This window comes from Phragmites australis, chromosome 23 (genome assembly GCF_958298935.1).
Source record: "Phragmites australis chromosome 23, lpPhrAust1.1, whole genome shotgun sequence".
Lineage (NCBI taxonomy): Eukaryota > Viridiplantae > Streptophyta > Magnoliopsida > Poales > Poaceae > Phragmites > Phragmites australis.
In genome coordinates this window covers 3,934,147-3,941,369 of record NC_084943.1, presented here as the reverse complement: position 1 = coordinate 3,941,369, position 7,223 = coordinate 3,934,147, and positions in this window count along the sequence as shown.

Below are 7,223 nucleotides of genomic sequence, written 5' to 3'. Positions count from 1 at the left end.
TTTACCCCTGTTGCAGCTAGGCTGTGCAGAGCAAACAATGCCCGGTACTGTCCTCCACCAATTCCTCTACCAACTTCCAAAGATTTCTTCGTCAGATGACCGAAGAAATACTTGTTGACTTCACTTCCACCGTATGTGAGCGGACCAGGGAGGGACTATGCAATTTTTTTATCTTTTTATATTTTTAATCAAATATTTATAAATATATGTGTTTATTTTAAAAATTTGTAAATTTACGGTCATGTTGCCCATAGGAAAGGTGATAGTTCAATGTGGCTTGCTAGTGTGGACAGGTTGTGCTACATGTCGCTCGTTCAATGGACGATAGGACCTGTCGCCTTCAAACGGGTGGCAAGTTCTTATTTTGTTTAATGAAATTAGAATTGATTTTGGGTTAGGGTTTAGAACTATTGTGGATTATTCAGACACCGGTAATTTGATTCGCAAAGTTAAACATCTTGGATGAATAAAAAGTTTGTGGTACATGGATGTAAATTTTATAATGCAAATGATAAAGCATGGTTCTCTTCCGTGGACTGGGGAATTTTTCTCCTTCTCTCATGTGCCACTTTGCGCTCTTCGTCTTTCTGGTGACACAAGATAGGTTGACTCCTCTGAAGTAGTTCTTCATGCCACTAAAGTTTGGCCTCTTGCCTCCTTAAAATATTTTCCCAGAGGTGGCGTTCCTCCTCTCACATATGAAGGTCCTTAGCCTACCATTTGAGTTCATGTTCTCACCGCTGATGTTCTTGTTGTCATGCACTATGTGCCACCTACCTCTATTGTGCTTCCTCCATCCTGATCTCGTACTCCTTTTTTGTTTCAGCCTTTCTAATACATCCCCATTGAATGAAAATCTAACCACGTCGATCCATTTCTTGAAGTGGCAAGGTTGTTTAATAAATAAACATTGCATTATTAGTGTAGTTCGCAATATGGATTTGGCAGGTGTGGAAGAGTGGGAAAAAGGATTGTATCTTGAAATCGGGGTCAAGTTCGAGACCATAAAGAACCTCCTACCAAAGATCTCCACCTCAAAGGACATCGACGTCTATGCTCGTTCACCACATAAATATTACCACCATCTGAGTATACTAGAACCCACAGGTGGTTTTTATAAATATGTCTATTTTTATCATACAGACATAAACAAATTTTAGAAAAAACTGTCTATGATAGTCATAGACAATTTCTTGTAAGATTTGTCTATTGTATTAGACGGATTTTTCTGAAAAACTATATGTAGTTAAAGACCCGGATACTGTTTTAAATTTGATCACTCGCTCTTCTGCTTCCCACTACCCCCATAGACATAAACTGCTCGTCTCGCTCACTAAAGCGAAGAGAAGTTCATCTCCCTCGCTCTCCTCATTGCCATCCGAGCCCTTTCGCAAAGGTTTTTTAGGGTTTGTTTTCTGATGGAGGTTTGAGATTTGGGCTCCAAATCCCCTTCTTTGCACTCAGGTGAGTAGGGTTTGATTCAATCTGTGTACTGAGAGTAATGTGGTTTTTGTGTGTCCCAAATCTGCTATAGAATGTCTTTGTTCATTGCTATTAAGTGCTAGGAGGATGGGTTGTTTCTATGCACTACTGCAGAACCTCCTATCACTGCCAGCTCCAAAACCCTCTTAACTATCGGTTTTGGAGTCAGCAGTAGATAACAGACAGTGATAGTTGGGGACTATAACTGCTAGTGCAGAGGATCGGCAGTGAAAGATGTTTTCACTGTCGGCTAGTGGTTTCAGCCGATAGTGATTCCCAAAGCATCATTGCCGGCTGGAACCTTCAGCCGACAGTGTTTTTCCTCTCTGGCCTCCCTCCCCTCTCCTCCCTCTCTATCCTCTTTGTCCTCCCTCTCTCTCCTCGATCTCTCCATCTCTCTCCCTCTTATTACATGCATACAATGAGACATATATTTAATGTGAATCAATAATAAAGTCACCTTCAATAATACATAGTAATTCATGTCATACAATGAAGGTGTTGAACATCGACAAACACACATATATACATAATAGTTCTCATAGGTCATCCCTCGAAAAGTCGGTCGAGTTGAGCCAGTCCAGTACCCCTCTACCTCTCTTACGATGAGGATCGCGTCTCCGCACAAACGACTAATGACGTGTGTATGTTTGGGGACACCAGGGGGCGATGGTGGTGGAGTGGAGGACTCGGCCACACCTGATCGATCGTAGAGTCGCCTATGCTTCAGGCTCGTCATCGTGTCAAAGACGTCGAAGTCAAACGCATGAATGCCACTATGTTTTGAGCCTTCGGTCTCCTCCGCAGTGTACTAACGGGCCACCCTCTCATGCTCATCCACAGCACATTAACGGGTCAGCCTCTCGTCCTCCTCCTCCTGGGCACGCTTATGGAATGCTAATTCTTTCTCCTTCATAGCGCACAACTGATGAGCTAGCCTCTCATCCTCCTCATGGGCATGCTTACGAACTGCCGCTTCTTGCCCCTCCTTCGCATCATCGTTGGAAGGCTATTCTGTTGAAGAGTCATCCGACGGTACCAACTCTGAAATCTGTTCGAAGGCCACAATAGGATCCTTTGGACCAAGTGCACTGACAGCGAGTGCACTTCTAACACGGCTTTTTTGAGGTGATGGCTGGTGAGGTGGACTTCTTCTAAAAGATGGCTGAGGAGAGGGAGATCTTTGAGGCGACGACGGCCCCGGGTGTTGTGGAGAGTAAAGGTTCTCAGTATTTGTCCCTGGTGAAAACACTATATATGCCTTCTCCCATGCGATGAATGCGTGCTCGTTCTCTCCTATAGTGTTTGCCCCCTCCTTTGCGAGGTAGTCCACCTCAACATGATTGTACTGGTTAATTGCCTCATCTATTTCGACCACGGCGTAGCCCTCTGGTATCGGACGTTCGTCAAAAATGTTCATGGGAGCCGCAGGGATAAGCCACGTCAGAAGCCACCTTAATGGTAATATTTCTAGCTCCAATATTTAGTTCACACGATGTCCGTGCTACAATGAGGTCCACAGGATAAGTGATGGGGTCAGCTCCCAGAACTCTCGTGGATGCACAATTACTCCGATGACCGCTGGAGCTAGAGCGCGCAACATTATGAGATGCAGCCAATCATTTCTATTCGTTCACAATGGCGCCCATTGACGCAAGAGGGCTTGCTGTACTTCTTGTGCTATAATTTCCTCTATATGTTCTCTTTCTTTTTGTAGCGCTTGTTCAAGCATTTTCATCATCTTAGTTTGTTGTGCCTCTTATTTTGCATCTCATTTTGCTTGGGATCTCTTTCGACTCTTGTAATTGTCGACGACGCTTGGGAATCCAAATTTTGAATCCATCACCCCAACACCTTGTGTGCGACCACTATGATCCTTGTTTCCTAGTGCCAAAGTGAGCTCGTCCCTATCCCTGTTTTGCTTGAAAGAGCCTTGTGCAGACTTCTAGTGAGCTTATGCAAGCTTTTTTGTAGGAGTTTGCATCATTCCCTAGTCTTTGAAGGTCATAAAGCATAAGATTTCATCAGATGAGTAAGTAGCATCCCTCCCAAGAAGGAAGTGCGTCGATCGTTTGCTCCAACCCTCTGTCTCAGGCGCGACACCTCTCTCACACAGTTCATCTAGTTGTTGTTGCCATTGCCGTTCTTTCCTCACATACCCACGACTACCGACTTTGTGGTGGTAGAGGTTTTTTTTCAAGTTTGCTTTGTTCACCTCACTCAACCTCTGTGCTTCTTCCGATAACTTGTATTCCGCAAAGACTTATCAATGATCTTCTAGTTGCGGTCATTTGCTGAAATCTGGCATTGTACATTTCTACATATAGGTTCTGTTCAGTGTGCTCTTCCAATTGTTAAATGAAAGACCCATAATCATTAGCGCCTTACGCTTAACTACGTCCATATTTGTCTCTACAGGGAACTCGAACCTCTCTAATTTCTTAGGCTACATGATGTCATTCTTGATTGAATCAAGAACTATGTGCGGATCACCTCGTTTGCCAGTCTATGATCTGTAGCTGATGGGCACATGATCCTTAATAGCTATCCCATAAACTGACTTGTATGGCCCTAGAACTCTCTCTAGTGCAGTTAGCTCCCCTGGCTATGAGACCTTTGTGATCACAAATCGTCCAGTAGGCATCTTCGAGAGACCTCAGGCACTAAACCACTTCTGGGATTGCTCATTGTCGTGACCCTTAGGAGCATTAGGAATCTACGATAAGCGAAAAAAATATTAAGAACCTATACGGTAATATATCAAACAAATGCATTCTTCTACTTATGAATTACCTCATCGCCTCCATGGGCGTCTGTTTGATCTAGATTGAGGTGGTGGCTTGGCTACCTTCAATGTTTGATAGCGGCACTATAACTCCTTTTGGCACCTGGGTCGAATCAGTGGTTGGTGGTGCCATCCCTTTCTGGAAGTTTTGCATACGATGATGATGAGTGGTTGAGTATTCTATATAGAGAGAGCTGAGAAAGGAGTGAGATAGAGATAAAGCTGACGAAGGAGGGAGAGAGGATGTCGAAAGAGAGACAACAATGAAGGAGTTGATAGATAGAATGCATACATATATAATATTGTAATTAAGTACATTATAACCATATTTAACAAAAAGAAGTCACAGCTTACATAGAAAAATAGGCACAAATATGCACAAAGGTACTGACAAGTGACATATTGATCTTACAAGTCACATAATCTTATATAGCAAATAATGATCACAACAAAACTAGGATTACGACATCTTTACACGTGAAATCAAATTTCTTCTTATTTTCAAAAGTAGCCAATTTTACCTCGATCTGGATGTCTTGACTGTTATATGCTGCAACAGCTTCTTGTTTAGACTTGTGTAATATCCATCCCAGTCGAGCTTTGCATTTATATGTATGGTCTCCAATTTCATCATTTGTAAAAAGAAAAACAAGTATGAAAATAGTGCAATTTTTAATACAACACATAACAGGAATAAAAAAGAAATACGACCTCAATGTACAACAAAAACTGGACAGTAGGTGTATAAAAGTGTTCTAAGGAAATAAATAACAATTAGCCACAGGACAATCAAGGTCCTCCCCCCTAATTGTTCTATTGAGTATATCAACAACTAGACAATTTACTAAGTTCTGATCTAGTTATTAGAACCTGGATAGAATTCTCAATAATTACATAATATCATCATGGACTGTGTTGTTGTACCAAATCAAAGAGCACAGATTCTAAAAAGGACAAGTAATTTCCTACCGAGACAGAAATAGAGACTGAACAGTAGAATTCAAAGAAGTAAAGACAGAACAAAAAGGGTGAATCAACTTCCTTATCCAGAATCTGATATGCTAATCAATCTCTGAACTTACAGTAGCATACCATCTAGGGATCAAATTATAATAGGTAACCCACTGCAGAGACAACACAAGAAATATGTCTCGGTATACAAGTACAGACTAGCAAGAACCATCAACAAGTCTCACCAAGGGATACAACAAATATCAGACAACTAGAGAATCATAGGTCTAAACTATTGTACTCAGTAGATTACCCAGTCTTAGTGTATCAATTCATCATCAAGAAAAGGGAATATGTACCAATACCGTCCAGAACAGAAGGGGAGAAATACTCACAAGCATCATTTGAACACACAAAAGGACCGAGGCAACATCTGTTCTTATCATTTGAACACACAAAAGGACCACAAGCAACATCTATTCTTATCATTTGAACACACAAAAGGACCACAAGTAGCATCTGTTCTTATTATTTGAACACACAAAAGAACCGATATAGCATATCTGTTCTTATCATTTAAACTCACAAAATGACCACAAGCAGTACTTGTTGTTATCATTTAACACACAAAAGGACTAGCACACAAGCATATGTTCTTATCATTTGAACACACAAGCAGCCAGCCATGAATCAGTACAAACTTGCATTGAAAGCCTAGGAATTGGAGGGGAGAAGGAGACGGAGAGGGAGCCAGGAGGCCTACCTCGACATCAGGGTGGTTGTCCATAGCAATGACGGCGGTGGACAAGGGCGCAGGGCACGATAGCGCAGGCTCCTCGGCATTGGGGTGGAGGTGGCAAGCTCCTCGGCGTTGGGGTGGTGATCCTCGACGACGGTGGTGGTGGACGAGGGCGCAGTGCACGGCAGCACGGGCTCCTCGGCGTTGGGGAGGAGGAGGTGAGCTCCTCGGCATCGGGGTGGTGGTCCTCAGCAATGGCAGCAGTGGACGATGGCACAGGGCACGACAACGCGGGCTCCTCAGCATCGGGAGATGATTGGGCGGAGGGCACAAGCTAGGAAGGGGAAAAAATTTCTAAGTATCAGAGGACGCAGGTCTCGAGCACTTTTATAGGGGAGGATTTTCACTGCCGGCTCAAGATGAAGACCGACAGTGAAAGGGGATCTTCACTGCCAGCTTAATAGGACAATAGGCAGTGAAACATATTTCATTGTAGGCCCAAGATGTTCACTGACAGTGAAACAACTTTCATTGGCAGTCGAATATGTTCACCGGTAGTGAAACCCCTTTCACTGTATGTTTGGGGTGCAAAAAAATTATTTTAGTTGCACGCGCGCGCCCGCTGAGACTCGAACGCACAACCTGCCCCAAGTAACACTGGATAATTAAACCGCTGCGCTACTCAAGTATTTTCGAATTAGTTTATACTATCTATGTTTATTGACATTCTGTTGACATAAAATCCTAATGCAAAAAAAAAATTATTCAATTTTCTAATTTAATAAAAAATTTAAAACAAATATGTTCATACCTAAGTTTCTATATTAGGGCTTGCTATATATCTTAATTTCATCAATAAATATTTTAAATCATTAAATATTGAAAATAAATACGCTCATAACTATAGCTAATGTAAATCATATAATATGCAAATAGCAATATGCTAGTGCTATAGCTAATTCATTAAAAATAAAAAATAGTAATACATAGCAATAGTGCTTGTGCTGTTGCTAATTCATTAAGAATCAAAAATCAATATGCTCAATAATAAAGACATCTTCCACCATAAACTACAAATTGTATATTTCATAACATAAGTGAGGTATAATTGCATCTAAAACAAATTCATACATAGTAATTAATGCAATTTAGCTACTTTATCTTAACGACCCGCCCTTTATTATGATCACGACGTACATATAGAGGTTCATTGGTGTCTTCCATGGGACCTAGGTTAACATCCTCTTCGAAAGAAGGTAGCACGTA